Source organism: Leptinotarsa decemlineata, unplaced genomic scaffold (genome assembly GCF_025532065.1).
Source record: "Leptinotarsa decemlineata unplaced genomic scaffold, Ldec_3_MD MMD2_tig00003308_RagTag_RagTag, whole genome shotgun sequence".
Taxonomy (NCBI): domain Eukaryota; kingdom Metazoa; phylum Arthropoda; class Insecta; order Coleoptera; family Chrysomelidae; genus Leptinotarsa; species Leptinotarsa decemlineata.
Genome location: NW_027412586.1, coordinates 979,899 through 1,006,304, shown reverse-complemented (window position 1 = coordinate 1,006,304; position 26,406 = coordinate 979,899).

Sequence of the window (26,406 nt, the reverse complement as noted above, 5' to 3'; positions counted from 1 at the left end):
TCCTACTGGAACTTGATGAGTGACTGAGGGCCTTCTGTTTCTTATGAATCTAGAGACGAGAAACGAAGGTTGTAGAATTGAAGAGGTGATATCATAGCTAAGACCACATGAGAGATGCGACAGTGATTCAGACATATCTAATTTCGGAAATCCTTCCATCTGGCACGAGTTCGGTAACCACCACAAATCCTCAAAAGAGCTTAAGTTTCAGACTGCAAATATTCACACCAAAATGACCAATCAGTCTTCCACTATACAATCCTGACTTGTAGAAATAATCCCCGTGAAGGATGGCACAAATACAACCATATATATCCTACAATCAGTCTGATGGTACCCTAGAACTCCGAACCAAGCTCATCGAAGGCCAACTTCCGAATACTAAGAGACTGCCACATCTGACAGCTAACCAGTTGTTGCCACAGTGCGTCCAATCTACACTACAAGCACCAAGGGGGCGCTGTGCACAACATCATACATCTATCAATTCCTCCCCAGCCACTTGAGACAATGTCAACAAGTCCATGACCCAACAAAACTCCTTCTCAAAGCAATGCAACCCTAAAACAACCCTTGACAACTTGAGTAACCGATCAATCCTCCACCCGTGAACAACTGTAGAACTAGTTCGGTGTAGTTCGTCGGAACGACACTACGAAAGTTCGGCGGATGTCAACCAACAGCTGTCCCTTAACCTTGAAATTGAATGTTTACAAAAATATTGTTCCAACCTATTTTCAACTATTTACCAATCCTCATTCATGCGATGGAATAGAAACATATAAGGTAAGTCGCCACATCCTTCCCTTTCAGTAGGTACGAATATTTGAACATTCATCTTATGCAGAATATTTACCGAAAATATCAAACAGTATTCAGAAACCCAGAGCTAACTAATATTGTTTTTCAGGCGATATGGCTCTAATATGTAGTAATCCTTCTGGAAGTGATGAATAACAATCTATGCAAGAAATATTCTTGGAAAGGTATAGGGAATAAGGCAGACAACGGCTAAAAAAAATGATAGGTGAAGAAAACTGAGAAACAAACAATAACAACTATTTCAACCTAGCGAGGAATTTCGGATCTCCAACGTCGATTGGCAATAGGAGAGTGCGTAAGTACTGGTCAAAGCAGTTAGTCAGGGAGCATACATTTATTCTTGTACATTTCAGGTATAGTTTTCTATGGAACGGAAGATTCCCAGTACTATGATGTTAAATGAATAAAATCAACTTGTAACTGAATTACATTGTTAATATCCTTTGAATGAAAATCTTAAAAGGTAAGGTAGTGTTTCGAAAGGTCACATAAGAGCAGTTTGATCTAGTGCTGAATTGAAACGTAACAGTAAATATGACTCATGAAGTACTGAAATATAGGACACCAATATATCTATATGACAAACTGATCAAAATAGGGAATCTGAGTGATTATAACACTCGTAACTCGGGGTTACTGGCAATGTACAAACATAAAACCTTCATTTTTCAGCGATCTTTCACGTACAATGCCTGTTAGTTCTATAATCAACTTCCATATTAATACAGAACATATACTCTGATGAACAAAAAAAACTGAAATCTCTATTTCTAGCTCAATATGATAAACAAATGTCGAACTCTGCATCTACAGAACGAATAATGACCAGTCAATCACATTATGAATTTAAGGTACCAATTAATTCAATAGATCTCAGACAGCTAAATTATTCTTCAATGCGATAGAATTATACTCATCGTAGATATAGTAGCTAAGATAATTAGGTTGAAAAACACCCTCGGGTGACACTTCGCCACTTTATCTTTGTTGAATACCTGTTATTGTTATCTCTTTACATGTGTGTTCATAGATGAATAAAGACGATTTATTATTATCATTATTATTATTTTTTCACCGTATTGTGCGCTGGTCAGGCCCGATCCCCCGAAGCCCCGATACATTCGGAAAGGGCGCGCCAGCATTATCAACTAATGACCACTCCCCACACCGTGGGGTAAGTGATCATTGGTTCCGACAACCACGTGCCCTGAGTAAGCGCAGTGAGTCAAGAATGACAGCCTGCATCTGTGCGACTAAGATTTCTGCCATAGTGCGGCAAGGCGGTATGATTTTTAGATTCGAAAGTAGATAGGACATAATTCCACCAAGGACTCCAATAATCAGAACAACCATCTTGACAGAGTGATCTGGATAGAGTCTGCGGAGTTCGAAGAGAAAATCTCGATTTTTATCCGTCTTTCATCCTCTTTTCTGACGATATTCGTCTCGCCGGGAGCTGAAAACTCCACGACAAATATCGTTTCGCTCTGGTGGTCAAGAAGGACTACATAAGGCTTATTAGCTTGTATGAGCCTGAGGGTGGGGAACGAATAGTTTCGAAAAATTCGGCAATTCTCGTTCCCCACAACGGATTCAATATCCCACGGAGCGTAGGGCAACACCGGTGTCTTGTATTATTATTATTCTGTTCCAATTCTACGTGAATTTCATCCATAGGATTTTCAAGTGAGTGACCAGAGAGATTTTTGACCACTGTGAGAGGCAGCGGCAGTATTTCTATACGAACAGCTGATGTTAGCGTACTATTGCGGTAATCGTTACACGTCCACGAAACACTTTTGGTTCGGAGACTGCCGAGCTAATTGCCAATAATGTTGATGCACTGGTCATGATAATAGCGAACCCACAAACTTTCACATTTCAACAGAGTTTTTCTAAGCACTGTTTCATTGCAAATTTTGCGGGGTTTGTCAACGATACCAACAGACAGTTAAAATGAATAACCAAACCAGTATGTTTATTGGAGTCAATAGAACTCCGCAAGAGGTTGGTTCGAATAAGAAAGTTGGTTTGTAACTCAAACTGTGAAAATTACAATCCAATATTGAAGCTCATAAATATTCACATGTACTGTGGAGATACCACACAATATGAAATTATATTTTTCATACCAGACTATTAACTACTTTCTGCATTTGTCATTCATTTCACAATCCAAAGTTTGAAAATCATTAATTGTCAAAATCAACGCCTCGACTACAACATATTTCCTGAAGTATCCGATGTATCATTCGACATGACTTTAATATTTGAAAAACGTATGGAAAAACTTCCATCAAGGACCCTGCTGATCTTTTCAGTAGCCGAACATCTTGTTCTGTTTTTCGAAAAAAATTGAAGCAGAACTGAACAATGTCATGCGAATCAAAACCAACACTAGTAGGTTACACCCACTTAAGTAGATGTATACTATGACCCCCTACCACTATGACGTATTAATTGCTTTTTTTTGTTGTTGTTTAGTGAAGTCAAGGCGATGTGACTTTGAAGTGTCTGGTGTAGGGAACGTTCAGAATTTTTTTTCCGGTTCTAAGTCTCCCCTCACCACTATGACGTATTAATTGCTTTTTGTTGTTGTTTAGTGAAGTCAAGGCGATGTGACCTTGAAGTGTCTGGTGCATGGATCGTTCAGATTTTTTTTTTCATATGAGATTTTGTGTGTGTGTGTGTGTGTGTGTGAATGCACGGTACAGGATTTCATCATGTACTTGTCTATGTACAAACATACGTCTGCATACTTCGAAGATCCTCCAAGTAATGAATGCTCCATCGGTGTGAGTCCATAAAGTTAGTAGTGGTGTGACGTCACAGCAGCAGCAACCGTTCAACGGTAAAAGAACAAGTTCACTCCACGACGTGTGGCTGAGTAATGCGAATTTATCGGTGTGCCCTCACCTCTCTCGATGCACTGAAGGCTGTGACGTAACGCATCGCTCTAGCCTCGCTATCGATGATGACACGCAGACGGTCGAGGACTGTACTAACGTCTGCCCTCTCCGAAAGCACAACGACCACTGCCTGTTCGTATCGACATCTGTTATCGCATCCAGTTGGGAGGTGGGCTTGGCTGTGACGTCAGGCATCTCTAGTGGGTAGCAACTAGCAATATGAACCTTTCACGGTTTCATGGTGGGGGTGACTCGCGCTATTCAACATAAAAGAAATGCCTGGCACACTATGAAATCAGTAGACGAATATATCTGCAGCAGTAAGCAATTGGTAGAGTGTTATTCAGTTCGTAATAGAAGGAAGACGGTGAGTGTATTTTGCTGTTGGAAATTGTTTATATTTTCATCATGTCCGTTTCAAAAGTAGACTTGAATAAAATCAATGATTTGATTGTACAGGAGGTTGAAATACTAGAGCAAAAGGCTTTATCATCATTACCAATTCATGAAGTAAAATAATTAAGAATATGTCAACTTATTCTACAAGGTTTGGAAAATCAATTTTATTAACTTTGGAAGATGTGAGCAATGATAAATTATTTAAAACATGGCTACCAAAACGTATTTCGTTGCAATTCAGTTATGACGATATAACTTGTATCAACTCATCGGGTGGTAAATATACGATGGTGTATTTAGGTCAGAGCCCGCAAAGTTTTGCAGGTATGAAAACGCGATCTCTATTCAAATTCAATATGATTGAATAATAATAGTAATTATGTATAGTGAATATCTTTTTGTTTCAATAATATTCATATATTAGATAATTTAGATGGTAATTATATGGAAATATAAACATTACTAACTCAGTTGAATACACTCACTTTATAAGTACAAATAAAATGGGAATGTGAGTATTATATCATAGAAACAAGTTGGAGGTGGCTAATTGTTTTTTTATTTGATTTCAGTTCCACCATCCGGAGATGTGGATGCAATATGCAAGTTAAGATTGGGTCGATGTTGTAGATCTCGAATTATCGGTTTAACATTTGTCGTCTAAATTGAAGGTGTTGGGTGATGGAGCCGAACATACAAGCGTTCATGATATGAGTGTATGCTATGATGAAAAACAAATTGAATTATGTCTTCGTGATGCTGAGAACTATCGGAGTGGAGCAGAAGTTTGTAACAAATTTTCTGATAATGAATTGGAACTGTGGCAACTTTGCGAGGTTATGATTGAACTGATTCTGTGAAGATTCCTGTATAGCCTCCAACCATACTTGCCAGAATGGATTATTCATCACTTTGAATTGAATGATGAAAATCGAGAGAAAATTGAAGATGGTCGCGAAAATGATGACTATGAGGAAGAAGTTATTTTAGATAGTCTGTATGTTCCTGTAAAACATAAATAATGTCAAATAAAAAACTTTGTATTTTTTCCATGTTTTATTTATTTAAATCCTATTATATACAATAGAAAATGATTACAAAACAATAAATATGATATATATGAATTAGGAACAATTTACAATACATGATATAAGTCAGTTACAAATGAAAATAAAACATAAAACAGTACATGATAGAGTGGAAAAATTAAATAGTATCAATAATTTGAAGAGTGTCAATATCTGCTGTGAACTGAACCATCCAATGCATTGTATGTTGAAACTGTATCATGCAAAATTAATGCATATACTTTAGTGTTGTCTGTAAACTTGGTCTTCCTCGTTTCAAACTCAATTTTTATATCAATTGTTGATGATTTTGTTGCATTCGGTTGATGGGAACAATCGATGTCGAATAGTGGATTCTCTCTAAATTGTCCAATGTCCATCAGAGGTTCACTCATATCTTTATCATAATAACTTCGCTGGAAACTCTCAAAAGCATAATAAGCAGGAGCATCAAGTTCATTATCGAAATTCAAATTCCAACGCTCATATGGATAAACTTCAGAATTCAAGTATACTCGAATAGTATTGATATCAGCAGTTGTGAATTTTGTAATATCCTGTGTTCTATCTACAGATGTGGTAGTACTTCGGAATGCGATGATGACAAAACGAGGAGTTTCCAGAGTGTTGTTTGTTCTGATGGCCCATATGTCTGAAGAAGTCCCACGTAATGATGGTAGTTCATAGAGGTCCCACATTCGATAAGCCAACTTGATTTTGGCATTCAGACCGCTTTTGTTTATTCTACTCAAAAGTTTGATCTTGTGTTCATCATCTGGTACAATGTGTCTTATTTTCCATTCGATTTTATTTATTTCCAAATCAGCATCAACCTCACCTATATATGAGTTTTTGAATGATCGAGCGATAAACAAAATCAATTCCTGCTTGGCATTCAAGATACTTTTGTTGTAATCTTCAGCAAAACCCATCAAATATTTGAGTGGTAGTTTTTCACTAAAAATGTGACTGTATCCAAGATATCTTTTTTCAATTGTGAAAGTCCCCAGCCAGATGTCAATAATGTGTTAGCATGTGATTGTCCAAATGATATCATGGTTTTCATTGTAGATGTTATCCCAGATTTTCTAACAATAGCTACTTGTTCACCACCCATTTCGCCACCCATTTTCACCACCGAATTTTATCAAAGAGAAATGCAATTGCATTATTCGAGAGATAGCATGTTTTTGATACATCTTTCGGGGTGACTTTACCTTCTATGTAAATGAAGCACTTGGCAATATCTTGTATAACATCTTGATTATTGACTGCAATTCTAATTTCATCCAAATTCCTGAATAGCGGTGATCCGTAGGGCTTATATGTGTGCTCATGTAAACTTATGAGAGAATGATCGAGCACTGGTTCATCGAATATATTCAACTTTTCACTGTTTGTTTCGAGCACCATTGTTATTTTCTCACTTTCAATCCAATCGATTTCAAAAATTCAAAATCACTCACAGACAGAGCGTTATGTGCTAACTGTTTAGCATACACTTGTCGAATGAGCTTCTTTTTATGCACACTCTTCTTTTTATGCACACTTTCCTTTTTGATAGTGCAGCTCGTTTGGGATTGTTCAATACGATTTTGTCTATTATAAATGAAACCCATAACAATAGTTATTCGATTTTCTTCAATTCCAAAATAATGAAAATCTCTTCTTCTTTTCCAAAATCCGATAAGGTTATTTTTTTCATCTAAAATACACACTGTAATGTTGTGAATCAATTGACGACCTTCTGGACTGACAGGCATATATATAATACTGTGTGGTTCTTTAGTAAGATTGTATCCAGGTTCAACATCAATATCGAATCAGAAAAGAATGTGGGATTCTTCACCATTTATATATGAACCAGATATTATATTGCAATCTAAGCGGATAAGTCTCACAGTTGTGATGTTTATTGGTAATGAGGATTCATGTATCTGATTTTTTGGAAATATGCCATGAGCGAACCCCATCATTTCTGCTATAGAATTTGGATGTGTCAGATCAATTTCATATTTGGATCGCATTTCACATTTGAATGTATTATTATTGGCGTGTAGATAGAAAATATCATCTGCAACGATATGAATTGGTTTTTCATCATGAAACAATCTGAACATGATATGTTTCTGTATGACAGCATTGATCTCTTCTATTTCGTAAGCACCACATGGAATTTCAATTGTAAACTTTTGGGGTATCTATGAGTTGTCATTACTGATTCTAAAACTCACTAAATTATTAGCTTCAGTTATATTATTGATTGTATTGCATCCATAAAATCCCAAAAGTCCTAATCCATAACGACTGTTCCTATCCAATTCAATTGGTGGAAAAAAATCCGCACTCAAGACGTCCCGACAGCTTGTAGCTCGAACTTCCGTGACATGACTGATGAATATTTTGAAACAGAATTCAATTTATTGTTGTACACAGCAACAGCACACATTGAAATGAATAAGCTAATAACATTTATATAGTCTCCAACCGCGGCATGATGCGCATTGTAAAATAGAAAGAAAAGTTTGCTGTAGATAATCTAGATGAGAAATTTGGGTGTGGATTGAATGGACAAAGGGTATTCAGACATGGTCCACTACTTCCATCATCAGTTGGAGGACTCATTATAGGACCTTCAAATTGTGGAAAGACGAATGCAATGATATCACTATTAACACATCCACATGGACTGAAATTTAGAAATGTGTATCTCTATTCGAAATCACTCAATCAACCTAAATATCAGTACTTGCGAAATATTTTGGAACCTATAGAAGGATTAGGTTTTTATACATTCAGCAATAATGCAGAAATAGTGGAACCCTCCGACGCTAAGCCTGATTCTGTTTTCATTTTGGATGATGTGATATGTGAAAAGCAGGATATTATTAGATAATATTTCTGTATGGGACGTCATGAGGATGTTGATTGCTTTCATCTAGCACAGACATATTCACGGGTACCCAAACAATGAGTGCGTGACAATACCAATTTCATTATGTTCAAACAAGATGAGACTAATTTACACCACATTAATTCAGATCATGTTTCACCCGATGTAACATTCAAACAATTCCAATTGATGTGTGTTTAATGCTGGGAGGACCAATATGGATTTCTAGTCATTGATAAGGATAGAAAAATAGATGAAGGTAGATATCGCAAAGGATTCGATAGTTTTATATACCCATGATCTTGTTTTTGAAACTTATTCGATCACTGAATATTGTAGAGGTCACCTCATCAGCGAATTGAGCTATAATTCAAAAAAGGCATTATGAATACGAAAAATGATTCTGAAAATAAAAACAGTGAAATGAATTTGAAACGTCAACTAGTAGAGACAACATAAGCTGTCAGGCAGAAATTCAAATCTATCAAGAATGATAATATTGAAAATCGTACGACACTTGAAAGATTGTATGAGCCCATAATGAAACCATTGAATGTTTTATCATCAAACGCTACTTCTAAATCAGCAGTGTTATCATCAAACCGTGAAAATGTTCAATCTACTTCAAATTATCCCATGAGTACTTCAATGGGACGAAAACAATCTTTTGATAGTGTATCATCTGTGAATAGTGATACGAGCACACTTCAAGACGATATGAGAACAACTCTATTCGAAACACCATCATCGTCCCACATCGATTCCTCGGATCCTGACACCTCACCTGATATGAATGAAAGTGGTGAAGAAGTTTTGGTGAAACATTTGAATAATGTAAAATCTAGAAATCCAGATTATGATGGAACATTTGTTGTACGTATGGATACTATTACACAAAACTGAAAATGGGAAGTCTAGTGGTACATTTCAAAGATGGAAACATTTCATTTTGGAATGCTAATAAAGTGAAAAAATATGGATACGCAGTTAGTCCAGAATTGTATGATATGATCTTTTTGAAGAATCCACAAGATGTTGATAATGAAGAAACTCGTCAAGTATATTCCAAAATATTGAAAATAACGAATGCTGCATATAAATAATATCATCTGAAGAATGGTTTTAAAAATACAAATTCTAAAAAATTTCGTGAAGTTATCAAACCTCTATCAGACTCACGACAATATCTAATAAGAAGTAGAAGTAAAATTGGTGGAGCACTCAAACAAGTGAAAATGGAGAAAACATATAATTCTGAACCTGTGAATTATGTGTACTGGAATTCACCGAACGAGTTAGTTGCTCGCCTACGACTATTAGTAGCTTCAAAGTCAGCTGGACATACCGGACATGATAATGAAATAATTTCAATAATTGAAGAATTACGTGAAGAAGGTATAATATAATAATATATTTCCACAAGTAATGATCACTGTCACATCATCATTCCGTGCAGTAACATTATCACTTTTTTTCTCTTTAATTATATTGAAATAGAATGACTGATGAAATAAGTTATATCAAACGACAAGTTGTTAATGAATTACATAGACCTGCAAGACGTAATTTTCGCAGAAGAATAACCACCATCAAAGGTTTTGCAGATCTATGGCAAATAGATCTAGCTGAACTACAACCTCATGCAAATATCTGTGTCTCAAAATATATGTGGACTGTGCCAGTTAAAGGAAAAACAGGTAGTACAACAACTAATGCTATGAAATATGTACTGAAGGAAGCCAAATTTTCCCCCAAACATATACAAAGCGATCAAAGGAAATAATTTTTCAATAGAAGCTTCTCATCTCTCATGAGAGAATATAATATCAATCATTATTCAACATTTAGCACAAAAAAGGCGGCTATAGCAGAAAGAGTGATTCGTACAATGAAGGCATGGCTCTACAAGGAATTTTCGATGAGAGGTCACCACAAATGGCTTGATATTCTTCCAATTATAACTAGTAGATATAACAATAAAGTTCATCATACAATAGCTATGGCACCCATCAATGTTGATTCAACAACAAAATTGAAATTCAAAGGTATCAATGGAATTGGAGGAAACCAAAGTGAACCCAAATTTCAATTGAATGATATTGTACGTATAAGCAAGTACAAAAATATTTTTGAAAAGTCTTACACTGCGAATTTTACCACGGAGCTCTTCAAGATTGTTAAAATAAATAAAACCACCCCAACGACCTATAATCTTGAAGATATGTATGAACAACCGATTAGAGGATGTTTTTACGAAGAAGAGTTATTACGAACCGAGAATCCTGACGTATATCTGATTGAGAAGGTGTTGAAGAGAAGAAAAAATAAAATATAGCGAACAGAATTCTTGGATTGATGAATCAAATATGGTTTAAATGTATCTACTATTGTATTTACGAATGAAGTCATGTTAAAAGTTCATTTTTGTTTTCATTCCAAATATAAGTATGTGAAATGAAAAATATTGCAGCGGTAAACGTTGCCCCAGCCATTCGCAACGTTCTATGTATACCAAACCAAATTAATTGTATACTCCATTCCCGCTTATATTTTTGAACTCACAATATTGAAAACACATTATCATTCCCAAAACTAATCGCCGTCACTTTGAAATGCAGTCTCCAACTCTTTTCGCCAATTATCTCTCACTGATAATGCCGTCTCACAAAGTTGAGTCGACTCCTCAAGCTCAGCCTGAGCTTGCATTCTCGAACGTTGATTGAATTGATTATCTTTAACAATTTTTGAACGGAGTTCATCTGCATCCGTACACATTTAAGCCAATTCAACCTTCGCTAATGAAATCTTAGCATCTGATGCTTGAAGAGTTTCCTCATTAGCATTTATAGCCCGCTCACTCTTTTCAAGTTCAGCAATAGCCATCTGCGCCTTTACAAGGCGGCATTTTGCTTTCTTTTTCATTTCTCCAAACCGATGTAGAGAACTGAAAGAAGATAGCGATTCAGCCTTCAAATCACCCTTCATTTCTTTAGATGAACCTTTTGGCTTCCTCTCTGATCTGTCACTTTTCGTTGTGGGTTTTTTCTTTCGCACAACACTTTTCGATTGTTTTTTTTCTCTGAAGTCAGTGACAATCGATGAAGATGCATTAGTAACCTTCCTCTTGATTGTTCTAGATTCCTTATCAACACCAAGAGAAAGGGTAGATGAAGGGTGTTTGAGTGGTGATGATTGCGAAATGATTGGATTTTCAATAACAATTTGCTCATTTGGTTCCAGCACATTTGCAAAGTTAAAAAAGTCGTTAATATCAAAATCATTTATCGAATCTTGACTCGATAAATGTAATACTGGAATATTTTCAAAATCAGTGTGATCGATATCAACAAGTGGTGAACCATCTTCAGCAATCAACAACGGCATAGAGCTCATGGTAATGATTATTTAGGTCTGAGGAATGATATGTGATAGCAATAGAATGTGAATAGGAAAGGTTATGATGTTACTGATACTTCACCTTTTATAGAAGAAAATAAACTAACGCATGCTCTCTTCTATCAACTAGCCCACTCTTTCATTGACTAGTACATGCGCTCTTTCACTAAACTGTTCACGCATGTGACGATCTTTGTCATGCATTTCAAAATGTGAGAAAATAACACAAATAGATTCAAAATAATATATTTATTAATAACAGAAGACAATGACATTAATAAAACAAAAAAATGTTGATGTGTCTCCGTCGTTGTTCGATTCTTCTCCCCAATATTTGTTGATCATGTGTCAGTCAGCAACATTCAAAATACAATTTTTGGTTTCCGGGATTCGAACCCGGATCTTCCTCGTGGTAGGCAAAACTCTTCACCATTACACCACCATAGGCTTACTAACCTTAACGTTTTAAATTCTATATAAATTACAAAGGATTCATTTAGATGAAAATTTTATTTTTTGAAATGTAATGGGATAGAGTCTTAAAACTTCAAACCCTAAGATTGTTACTTTAATATTATCGGTATTTAAATATTTATTGAAATTTTTCCGTAAGGTTTACTACCTTTTCAAAATTCCTTAAATACTTAGTTCACTTAGTAAACTTAGTAAACCTAACCCAACGTATCCTAACCTAACCTAACTTAACGCGAGAGTAGATTCACCATGTTCGTTCAATTAATACATCATCTGTTGGTTTTGGTTCTATTATTGTAACATTTGGATTAATGTCCAGTCCTGGATATCCCAATCCACCTGATGGCCTGACTTTATGTTTTTTCTCCAAAACTTCAACTCTCTGTTCCAGTACATCATATTTTTTCATTGTAGTCGCTGTTATGTTAGACATAGCATCATATTTTTTCATTGTAGACGCTGTTATGTCAGACATTTTTATTTCTACATCACTTGTAAGTTTGTCAAATTTACGAGTGAAAGTTATCCGAGCCTCTGCAATTTTATCATCGAATGCTTGACGGGCATCGCGAGCAACATTGCCTATTGTGGATTGTATTGCAGCTTGTAGGGCTAGAAGTATAACCTCCTTTGTTCCATTAATTTCCCCCTCAAGATATGATACAGTTACACAATCACTCTTGTCAATTGGTTCGCTTGTATTTTTCAATATTTTTCTTTGCATGTCATAATAACCATCTATTGTTAATTTAAATCCAATCCCGGGAGGACCTCGAATGATATTGCCACCCCATTTTCTTTTTCTACCAAACTTATCGATTGTTTTAGAAATTGTACACTCTACGATGATTCTTTTCAAACTAATATTTCATTTACATTTTGCTATATACTTTGCAGTAATTGGTTAGGAAAATAGTAATAAAACAAATAAAATTTCTAACATTTTTATATTCATTAAAGTAATGAATATACATTAATATCACATTACAGTTTTATTTATGAATACCTACATAAACATCAATATTGGATTTTCCGGTTTTAAAGACACTGAATGATATTTCAGTCATTGATCTCGGCAGACAATAAATTAATTAATTGATCCAATGGACTCTTCTGAGATTGTGATCGTTGAATAATATTAGTTACCCAACGAATGTTATCATTTGGATCGTTTTGATAAAATTCAATATCATTATGACCCCAAGGAAGCGTGTGGGTAGTATTCGGAATGATAAATCGTTTATCGTCGTGGTATGATAATGCAACTTTATTTTTCAATTCAGTATACATATCATGTAACACGCTTCTAAATGAATTCATCTTTCTGAATATCATGCCACCTTGTTCGACGATTTGTGGGTAATCTCCACATGTCAATTCATTCTTTATAACCGATCGTTTCATCCCTTCAGCTTTTTTGAATTCACCATCAACATATTTCACATAATACGCTTTTGCACGTGTATCATAAAAGCTCATGATTGGATCATTCGTAAATTCGTCTTTGAAGTTACCCAAGATTGATCTCGTTACTGGAATATTGAATTGGTTAACTATACTGTAATTGGATGTATCAAACCTACTTATGTTAGTTTTCATGAATTCATAAAAATTTTCTGTATTTACTTTCAGAATGAGCAAGTCGGTATCTGTGTAAAGTAAAGAGACATTTCCATCAAAGTGTTGTTTGATGCATCCATAGAAAAAGTCATGCATGACTGTTTTAGATAATTCTAATATAGAAAATCCCAAATATAATGGTTTATCATAGTGTACTTCAACTTTACCCATTTGAATGGCAACGAAACTATCTGTGAAAATTGAACAATTTTTGAAATTTGGTCTGGCTATGAAACTGCTGGCACCTATATTTTTCTTTATATTTTCCCAATGTGTAACGAGTCTAACATCAATTCGATTATCGACATTTTCCATTGTCTTTCCATATACCGCATTATTCATTAGTTTATAGAAATCTTTAACAGATTTGTTGTTAGACCTAATACGCATTTCAGTATCAAGATCTATATAGGATTTCATCCAACGTGATTGTTTGAATTTCAATACTCTATGTGTATTCATTACAATCAACCCATTTTTTATGGCTTGCTGTAGATTTCTATAATGAACAATATATTTTCTTTTATCTTTCAAATTTGGAATTAATTTGGGAATTTTTTTCGATTGTGTACGAGCTGGTATTATTTTTTCAACTGAAAATGGAAGATAAGAGTGTTTATTATGCAACTCTTGTGGATAATGAATGTTCACTTCAAACACATACCCATACGGACTATCAACACTCACATTCATCACATCAAGATTGAGAATTTCATTAGATGTCAACCATGTAAATTCACTTGTTGGTAGAGGTTGTGACATACTATGACCGTATAGATTTGTTGCATCTAAATATGTGATGAATGTGGAAGGTTCATTGGGATTATAATTAGGTAAAAATTTATTATTTGCAACATGTTTTCTCTCGCTACACTGACTAATTCCACTTCGTATACCTTTTTGAAGGAAGTGAATCATATCAATGGCAGTTAGTAATTCCATTTCAATATTCGTATACTTCAACATGGCATCCCAAGATAATCCAGGTGCAGTGTAATATTGTGCTGGATCTGAGTTATATATCTCTAAGCTTATGGTGCGAAAGTTTTCAAAAATATCACATAATAGCAATACATCCGACTTCAAATACAAATCAGAGTATTCACCCAAATTCTGGCAATTGAATGAATTCCACACACTTCTAGCCCTATCATAATCAGTTTCCGATATATGTTCACAATTGAGTGTGTCGTAAAACTGATTTTTTGTCGGAAGTGATGGATAATTCAATTCGTCGATGTCATCAACGAAACTATATGGAAATACACCTTTCTGTCTCATCAAATTGAATTTCTCAATTTGTGGGAAATGTTTATGCATCTCCAAATATTGCTCAGAGGTCAAGTTAGTACCCAACTTCTCCAACGAATTGGTCATAAATTTATAACTATCAATAAATCTCATTTTGAGATAATTCTTCTCAACCTTACCATCTTTATCGGTAAAGATGTGTGTAAAGAGATGCTTCGTGAAACATGCGGGATAACATCAACTTCCTCTTTATTCCTATACAATTCTTTTATGAATAAATGACAATCATAACTACTCAAATCATGAAAAATAATAGGTATGAAATTAGGCATTTTGAAATTCAAATTACATTTTGAATGAGCGGCATGTGATCTTTTCTTCCCTGTGACATGACAATGATCTCTAACTTTGACTTCACCATCAATAAATGGTTTATTACATATACCACAAGTTCTGGATGCAACAAACTGTTCTTCTTCTTCGACAGTTTGTGCATCCATTGGTTTAGGGTATCTGAGATGATTTTCATGTATCTCTTTCAAATCATCTTCAATTCTACTCATAAATTCCTGAGCAGCATCCACACCCCTATATGTAACAAATTTTGACAAACCATCATTATATGAACATTTTATCAAACAAGCAAATGAATATGGGCTATGTTTGAATGTTTCAATCGTGTATGAACTTTCGGGATTCGTCTCATTCATGTGAATCGGTTCAAGCACTGATTCAAAATCAGCATACACCACAAGAAAGATCTTTGATCCAACAATAGTGACCATTACCGGTGTCATCAGTTATAAGTAACAAATTGACATGTCTCCGGAGTCTTCTCTGTGAGTATCATAATGGACCAATCACTTCATACTTCATTTTGCCCTTCTCAAATTTACTCTCTGAACCGTAAATATTATTTGAAATATCATTCCTATCTTCGAATCTTTCAATACTCTTGCTATTAACTTTAAACGGAAAATCCATTCCTGTGACATCTAAAACATTGGAAAAATGTGGATATGATGTAAGTTCGGACACTCTACCATCTGCAGGATATAATGCTGATGTTATAGCCCAAGCCAAAACAGTGTTGATCTTCGTTACGGACATTCACAACAGCTTTCTTCCATTGAATGCATTCAGGCAGCTTCACATATGAACGTCCTTCCAGTGGACTATATTTATTAATGTTAACCTCGAGAAACATTATTTTTTCACAAGTCCAACCTAAATTATAAAAAAAAATCACTATTCAATCTCGTTGAAATTTATAAAAATAAATACCTGAGTCACATTTCTGGAATTCTGTCATTTGAGCCACAATTACATCACGGATTCCATCAAAAACGGCATTCAAATCGGAAGATAGGTCCACTATTTTATTTTGGGAATTGAATGATTTCATGTCCCTCAAATCTTGAGTCTGAAGAATATAATTCCCAAAAACTTCCATATTCACCTCGATGCTTTTATGGATCCTAATGGCCGATTCCAATAATTCAATGACCTTCTGTCTAATCTCATTGAAAAATGACATGTAGTCAGTGGATACAACCGAACTCTCCTCCCTGTATGTTGCAATGCGGCAATTAAATGCATTCACTATCATTTGAACACCATCAGACACTTGAACACATGCATTATTTTTATAACTTATGCTTCTTCGGTGAAAATTCACTTGGGTCATAGGAATTGTCACATTGCAACAATGGCACGTATATATTATCCACGTTGCATTATCCACTCTCATCTGTTTCACTGCAGGTCCTCCTTGGCAACTCTGGAGCTGATGCCGACAAAGATTATCACTACGAGTGAAATATTTACCACAGTCACAGAAATACATTTTCTATGATACGTTCTCACTAACTCACTTGATGTAAACTAATGCAACCAACACTCGTCCACTTCTTAAATACACTCTGATCGTATCCGTCAAGACAACATAGTCATCCCCACCTCTCTGTTACATGCGCCAACTCAATCTCTCAGCTGGACACATTAACAGATGCCGATACGAACAGACAGAGTTGCGCTCTCGTACAGGACAGATGTCGACATAGTCCTCACCGCTTGCGTGTCAACATCAACAGCGAGGGTAGAGCGATTACGTCACAGCATCGCTGCATCGAGAGAGGTAGGGACACATCGATGAATACGCATTACTCAGCCATACGCCGTGGAGTCCACATCTCGCTCTCCAACCGCTGAACGGTTGCAGCTGTCACACCACTAACTTGGTGGGCTCATACCGATGGAACATTCATTACTTGGAGGATCTTTGAAGTATGCAGACGTATGTTTGTATACAGACATGCACATGATAAATCCTTTACCTTGCCTGCTGTGACGTCACACCGCTTGGTGGACTCACACCGATGAAACATTCATTATTTGGAGGATCTTTGAAATATGCAGACGTATGTTTGTATACAGACACACACATGAAAAACCCTATACCATGCATTCTAACACACACCTCAACCAAATGTAATTACGTCATTATGTCACACACAAAATCTCAAAAAATTCTGAATGGTCCATGCACCAGACACTTCAACTTGATGTTACTAAACACCAAAAAGAGCAACTAATACGTCATAGTGGTGGGGGGAGGCCGGAATTCGGCTGTATACATCTACTCACTTATTATTCAGAAACTCAGAATTCCCGGCGCTGAAAGATCTTAGAAATTTCAGGCGGCGACGAGTAAAGTCTATACATTCACCCTTAACAACAGCCACACATGAATTCCGATGTTGTTAGCTATTGTCAGACGGAATGGACGCCAGATGTAACACAAAAACAACCATGCATCTGGTTTCGAACTGCGAAGAAGCACGCCTCAATTGAATTCGTTTATACCATGGAAAGTGTGAGAATTCCTTAAACGGATGTGAGATACCGCAATTCCACATATGCTTATGATGATGAGAGATTGCAAGACAATTTCTTCAACAGTACAACATACTGTCGGGAAATGCCAACTCAGGGCTGACAAAGACAATCTAGATCTAGTGGATTGCTTCTTAGTCGAGTATGAATCTGTTCAATAAAATTTTTATAAAAATTATTATTATACAACAAATATATTTCAGTTGAAAAGTTTACTTTAATATTGATGCATTCATCAATCAACAAAATATCTTTTCCCAATATGAGTTATCATCTTGATTGTGAATACCCACTCCTTCCCTTCACTGACAAATTTTATGGTAATTTCATGCCGAGAATTACAAAACTCCGGATTCGACAATTAAATATTGACTTTAAGGAAATTTGTAATTCGTTTATCTGTGAAATGAATAAATCCCCCCAACAAGAATCTCACTCAAACTTTTCTCGGTCCAAAATTACCATAAAAAGCGAATTCATTTTTCCGATTGCCACTTCGAGAATGTCTTTCATTTGCCTCCCTTGATTGTACCTGACGCACGGATCAGCATTATTCGACGCCCCTTTTTTGTTATTTCTCCAGATAACGAATAATTTGGACGAGTTTTGCGGAATTATTTTGCTGTCAGGTTTTGTTTCCATTCTCTCTCTTTATTTTTTTAGCGGTTTTCTTAACCAGTCTGAGGCTTATCAAACATTGTTCATCCGAATATCAAACGTGAAGTCGAGATAGAATGATAAAAACCAAAAAATATTACAAAATATTCGTTTCGCAACTCAATTTCAAAAAGTCGGTGATTGCATGTTGAGCTTCATGAAGGGTTTTTAAAAATGAGTTCTATTTTTCGTTATGTCCAGGTTACATCTAAAAAAATTCATAGTAGAATGAAATGAACTTCAGATCAACTTGAATCTTTCCATCCACTACATTATACCATTCGATAGACTTTCAAAGAAATAAGAGGATGAATCCCTATATTATATCTTCAAAAATTAACAATTCTCATTGCATTATTTCACCATAGCAGTGGTGAATCAATGGTAATGAAGTATAAAGAATGCTCATATTAAAACATGTGGGTTCAACCCATTTCATAAAAAAAAATATAATAACTTTCTTTCAAAGAATCCGTTTCGTCAAGATCAAATCGCATAGTATATCTTCATTTTTGAACGATGTGAATCATACAAGTCATGTAATAATGAATTTAAGTTCGTTTCAACATTTTGAATAATCCACTATAAACCTATTTTGTGTCGCTGAAGGTGTTTCTTGGTATGACCATTTCATTCATCATCATTTCATTCATCATTGTTGCATGGAATTATTCAAAACCTTTACCGAGATATATAACTCTTTGAAACTACTATGGCGGTCATCTTGATTTCCGTCATTTTGGAAAGAGCCATCTCAAGCGGTTCACTATATTTTTCTACGGATGCTATACAATGTGCCACTTCTTTCATCATGGAGGATATTTCTCATGCAGTGAGAAATAATTTCTCACTGTTATCACGATAACCCAAATCAGTCATGAATTGTTACATGTCAGATTTATATGAAACGTTCTCCATGTTGACAACGCTACGCCAACGATTCGCGTGCAATATCCAAGTAGCCCATTGTCAGTGTTTCCGTAACAACAAAACCGAAACACTGCATAATGATTGCTGTCAACTCACCCAACAAAAATAGTTTTATTGTTGATTGTTATGGTATAAACAGTTCAGATTTATTAAATATTGAATATAATGGAATACGAAGATTTAGAGTTGGAAAATACACCTCCAGAAATTGTTCAGAGAGCAATAGATGTTTGCAATAATTTGCTACCAAGCACATCAAGAGAAAAATATGAAAATGGACTGGAAAATGAAAGCCAATGTGAATTCTTGTTCGGAAAATATCTTGTTAGTTCATTTTGAAGAGTTGTCAAGAAGATTAAAATCATCAACATTATGGTCTCAACACTCGGTGCTGAGGAGTACCTTAATTATTAAAAACTGTGTTGATATATCAAAATACGTAAAACTAAATGTATTTTGAAACGCAAACCTGAAAAGTATGCTTCAAAACAGTCAAGAACATATACTTCTGGAAAAATTCAACAATTTTCAAAAGATGCATCTGATGAAATGTATTTGCTGCTGAAGGTGAGAATTGAAAATTTTTAAATTGTTATCGAAAAATGAATGTTTAATTTTGATTTCAGGCTGCTTTAACTATTGGCCTTACAAGGGCATACCGTTGTGATGAACTTTGAAAATTTGAAATTGATTACTTGGAAAATCTTAATTCGGCACTTTTAATAAAATTACCCGATACTAAAACCGAGGTTCCTAGAAATTTCACAGTCAGGAGCATTCTACCAAATTCACAAAAAATATGTGAAGCTTTGACCATGCACAAATAAAATACGTTTTTTTTTAAATTAGAAAAATAGTTAATATACGAGAGAGCCTGTGGTGACAAATAAATTTGGCACCATGGCGAAAGAAATAGCGAAATTTTTGCAATTACCGACCACTGTTTCCGAAGATCATCTGCGACTATTTTAGTTAATGCAGGAGCAGAGATTTTAACTTTATAACGCCACGGTGGTTGGAAATCCAGCAATGTTACTGAATCTTATATCGACAACTCCATAGCTAACAAAATAAAAATTTCAAAAAGTATAGTAGAATCTATTCAGCCTCCAGCGCCATAAGAACCTGAACACAACAATGTTGTGGAAGCTCAGTACGTTTCCCCATCAACTTCAACTTCGACCGCAGCTAATATTTCAATTACTGAAATCATGTGGAAATGAAACAACCTACCAGGAATTACTTTACAGAATTGTTCAAATATAACTGTTAATTACTATTTTGAATAAAATATAAAAATGAGTTAAATGACATCCTAGTATTGTTATATATGTATTTTGATTCTCAATACTTAAAAACAACGCAACCGTAGAACAAGTACAGTGTACAATGCATTAGAAAATGACAAAGAAAATATTTTCAGATGATTTATCTGTTTCGATATCATGTTATTCAACTCTGAGTTATGATTTTCCCATGCTGAGATTTGAGTTCGAAAATTCTATAAAAATGTATTTTCTGTGTTCCACTTCCATCGAATATCGAATATTGACGTTGTTAGGAATAACACCCTTGCCAGTAAATAACACACAAGTGTTCCCCAACGCGTAGAAATTTAATATCCGTGTCGTGACATTTGAACCGTTTTGTTACAAAGGATGCAACGTTGATAGTGTGTTCATCAGTAAAACCATCATCCTGTCGGTTGATTAGTGTTGCTCTGTTAATGACAGCACCACTGTACTTGTGTACTCGGTGTAGTAGTTCGTTTATTTAGAGCTCATTCGATTTTCGCTTTCGTCAAAACGTGATAAATCCGTTGCTTTGTTTCGAATAATTGGATCGAACAGTTTGAAATTGCTGATTTATTATTGCGACTCCAAAACTTGTATTGAATTCAATAGTTTTTTTTTCATGAATTATATTCATCAACAAAATCTGAGTTCTCAACAAGAACTGCAACGGAAATAATTTCTTTGAGTAGTTTCTACTTGAGGAATTATAATATGAATAGAGTCGAATACTTGGTAGGGAAATAGGATAAGGTTATCATTCAGAATGTTATCGCGTCACCCATCGCTAGATTCACGCAAGATAGTTCGGATACACTGGCTGGTTGATCCTTCGATCCTGGAGGGCGAACTGGAGCTTCTATTTCTTGAGCCGCATATGGAGAAAGAACTGTAGCATTATATTCAGGACAATGTCACAAGTAACATAGTCAGAAACGATCCAAGTTGAGGAATGCTGGAGGTAGTGTTCCTGAAAGTTAGTATAGCACTTTTTTTAACTGGGTTGGCTTCACGATTTCGGACTGAAATAAATGATGAGTAGAAATCAAAGATGTGATCGACCTGCTGTATTACATAGTATTCAAAACACGAGCCGTCATCGCTGATTATTTGTCTTGGTGACCAATACCCTATAATAACTCAATCAACTAGCCTATGGTGATGAATGATTTTTCTTAAGGACAAAACAGAAACACTACAGATAAATCCTTGAGGTGCTCTTGGACCGGTGCCTGTGTGAGAGTAGTGATTCACATCTGTGATTTCTAAGACGGGTTAGACGATAGCAAATGAAAATCGATCGTTCAGACTAGGGCTTGAACCACCGACCAACACGGCAGTCAATTCGAGTGAGTGAACAAAGCATCCATGTTGAACCGACCGACCATTGTGTGGCTCTGAATTGAACCTTTACTTCCACCCCAGTTCGAAATTACTTCTAGATCCTCATTAAGATATTGAACCTCCTGCTGCCGATGAAGATGTGCATCCGCAGCCGATGTCCTGGAATCCAAATGTGATGACGAGATAAGTGTGCTGTTGTCAGCAAATCAATACAGGGTGTAACTGAATAAGTGTAAAACATTTGAGGAGGTGATTCCTCATCGAAAAAAAGATAGGATCTTTCATATAAAGAAACTTCATTGGATCATCCCTTGTTGAGATACAACCCCTTGAAGGGGGTACATAAAATTTGTACATAACATTTTTTTCACAAGAACTGAAAGAGTTACAATATTGAAATTAAGCTGACGTTTTGTACTACCAAAAAGACACTTAGCCAGTAATTTATTTGGTTTACCTCATGGTTGTAAGGGTTGGAAAACGCAACCCCAAAGATTTATTTCTAATGTAACTTTTTGTCTTATAATTTGTTTACCATTTAAAGATTAATTTCCGATAGCCTGTTTCATTCCAAACAAAAAATGTTTCTTGAGTTTTTTGCCCAAAATAAACCTGTTCGCAGCAAATAATTATTTTACGATCAACTACAGAGATACATCGTCATAAATACGAACTGGATTTATTGTTATTTTGTAGTTAGTACCTGCATTAAACGATTGAAGGGTAATAAACAAAACTAATTTATTAATAACAAAACACACAACATGTAGACATCATATTAAATGTTCAATTTGTCAACCTTCAGACATTACGCATGCGTCTAGATGTCGGCGCATTGAGCCACGTATTCGCTCAAATATTCCTGGAGTCTCTCTGATTACCCTGCACGCATCGATGATGCGGTTTCTTAAGTCATCTACATCGCTGTAAATGACCCCAAATAGAGAAATCGAGAGGATTGAGATCCGGGGATCGAGCGGGCCAGTTCTGTGGTCCTCCTTGACCTATCCACAGATTTGCATATGTTTCAGTCGAATGCTGACGTGTTACTTGACCAAAATGGGCGGGAGCCCCATCATGCATGAAAAACATATACCTTCTGACGCCCAAAGGAACTTTCTCCAGCAGTACTAGATGCACTTCTCTTAAAAATTGAACGTATGCCTCACCATTCAATCGAGGAGGTAGAAAATGAGGCCCAATTAAATCATTCCCAATAACCCCGAGTCACACACGTTAAGAGAAAACTGTTCTTGATGGTTACTTTCGACAATAGCGTGAGGGTTTTTATTAGTCCATATGTGGTAATTATGAACATTATTAATCTTGTCCCGAGAAAAACTACATTCGTCTGTGAATTATATCGTCTTCAGAAAGTCACAATTTCTTCTAATCATTTCCAGCATCCAATTGCAAAATTCAAAACGGTTCGGAAAGTTTCGCGGTAACAGTGCCTGTACTCATTGCAGATGGTAAGGGTATAAGAGTTGTTCCTTTAAAATTCGAAATACCGTCATATGATCAACATTTAGCTGGAAAGCAATCTTTCTAATATTGGTAGTAGGTTGTTCTTCAATTGAATTAAGTACTGCCTCCACAAGCTGTGGTGTTCGTACTTCTCGATGGCGACCACAATCCTGCGTTCTTTTGTCGAATGAAACATATTCTCTTAATCGTTGATGAAGTCTAGCAAATATTCTATATGAAGGATGGTGCCGTTTAGGATACATTTCAGCATATCTTCTAGAAGCTTCCAACCCATTCCCCTGTGACAGACCGTAAACATAATGCATATCAGCCATTTTCTCATTTGTGTTTGCCAATTTAATAACAAGTGAATTATCAAAGTAACAAATCAAATCAAGAACAGAACAACAACACACAATTAGTATTGATTCAATTTCGAAAATTCACAAACTGACAGCGTCATACCAATTTAGTTGTCACTATCGCAAATAGCGACCTACTAGATACATTAGTTTCGTATTTTCGCATTTATGACGATATATCTCTGTAGTTGTTTGTAAAATAATTTTTTGCTGCGAACTGGTTTATTTTGGGCAAAAAACCCAGAAGACATTTTTTGTTGAGAATGAAACAGGCTATCGGAAATGAATTTTCAAATGGTAAACAAATAATAAGACAAAAAGTTACATTGGAAATAAATTTTAGGGGATGCGTTTTCCACCCCTTACAACCAAGGAGTTAATCGAATAAATTTCTGGCTAAGTGTCTTTCTGGTAATACAAAACGTCAGCTTGATTTCAATATTGTAACTTTTTCAGTTCTTGTGAAAAAAATTGTTATACAAATTTTATGTACTCCTTTTAAGGAGCTGTATCTTAACAATGGATGCTCCAATGAAATGTCTTTATATGAAAGATCCTATATTTTTTTCGATGAGGATCACCTCCTCAAATGTTTAACACCTATTTTACACTCTGTATATTGGATTTTTGTTTCTTTCCAATAAGACGTTGATATACAATAAAAAAAAAATTTGGAGATACTAGTATTCGAGAGATACAGAGAACGTTCTTTCAGGAAGTTGAAGAGCCATACACAAAAATGATACGACAAGCCATAGCATCTAAGTTTGTCCAGCAAAACCTCATGCCACAGGAGGTCATAGGACTAAGAAATATCAAGGGCAACAGCTGTTGATTCTCAATATTTCTCGATTGCGTTATTCCAGATATGGGTGACATACAATAGAAAGTCACCTGTTGATCTTTGTTTCCAAAACCCATATTGAGGATATGGTGATTTTTCATATCACTGATATCGAAGTGACTGGTCTATAGTTATTTGGGAGAGTTTTTTGCTTTTTCTTCTTGTGAGACAGCTTAAAAAGTCTGCAAAATACTGGTGTGAGTTCATTTGCGCACATTTCAAGTACGATGACGGACACTTCATCAGGACCAGATGCCTTTTTGATATTGAGCTGTTTCAAAATTCGCCCTACTAGATGCTGTCGAAAGGGAATTTCCGGAATTGTGTTTTCTAATGTGGAAATAGTGGGTGGTGCCTTTTCCAGAAAATCGAATGTCGAGTGGGACGCAAATTGTTCAGCTAGTAGATTCTATGTCTGTTGCTGCAATTGAATCATTCACTTGTGTTAGTGGTGGAATTGTGGGTTTTGTAAAGTTCCGATCAACAGCTTTAGGTGATTACAGACCAGTAGGATCTAGACCCGTTGAGATTGACAAGCAGTTTATCCCTAATTCTCTGATTGTGAAGTTCTTTGCTTTCATTTATTCTAAGTTGCCAGTAATAACAAACCTACTTTGCTTTTCAGCACTGGCATTTTTGCGCCACTGCCGATAGGCGAAATTTTTGGAGGCTACAGATTGCTCGCAATTTTCGTTGAACCAAGGTTTGCCTTCAGAAGATCTTTTCATCGATAAAGGAATATATGTATCCATGGATGATAGAATAACTCACGTGACTTTAGAAGCATAATTTGATGGATCTTTAGAGCTGACACGAACATCCAGCCAGGGGAAATTTTGGAAATGGTCTTGAAGATCCTCCCGTTCAGCTGATCTGTAATGCCAAACTTTGCGTGGCTCAGATTGTTCCTCAACATTTATCGGTAACTTACACAACACTAAAATGAGTTTGTGGTCAGAAGATCCCAAATGAAGATCTTACGGTGACTCTGTCAATTTCTGAATTAGTTTTCAGGTATAGATCCAGAAGACTAGCGTATTATCCATCACGGTCAAGAATCCTGGTTGGCTCATTTATAATATGAGTGAGTTTGCGGCTCATTGCAAAGGCCTCAGCTTCGCGACTTTGCTCGTCGTTGATATTTGAAAATTTATTTGAGTCACTCTATATTGTGAAGAGAAGTCTATCATGTGAAGTGAAGAGGAGAATATTATGTATCGCTAGGTGGTCGATAAACGCAGCATATGGATTTGGTGATCTTCTGTGATATTATTTGGAACCACATAATATAAAAGTTTCAGGATTCCCGCATTTTCTCTCTTTAACCGGATATTTCAAAGTTACGTCTGAATTGAGAGTGGAAATCAATATTATTAAAAGTGACTGCCTTTGGTACATGGAACTCTGAGATTGAATACGAGTAGGAGTTTCCAATAAACAGAAGGCTTCGAATCTCCCAAGTGGTCAAGCATTTGCTGACGTATTGGGTTACATTCTGCCTTATACATCAGGTAATTTCTTAATATACGTGAAACCCCAAAAGAACAATTCATTTGGGATTTGCCTTAATCAATATTAGGAGAATATATTTTGAAAAAACTTCATTGCTTATGAAAAATCCATGATTAGTTCCATTCCTTTGTGTTTGAGTAACAGGATTGTTTTCTGAACAAACTATGATATTTTCTAACTTCAAATATGGATAATAGTGAAGAGATCGAGATGAGAATCCGAAAGCTATGCTATTCATTTCAGTCTCCTTCTCTTCGCAAAAACAATGTGTA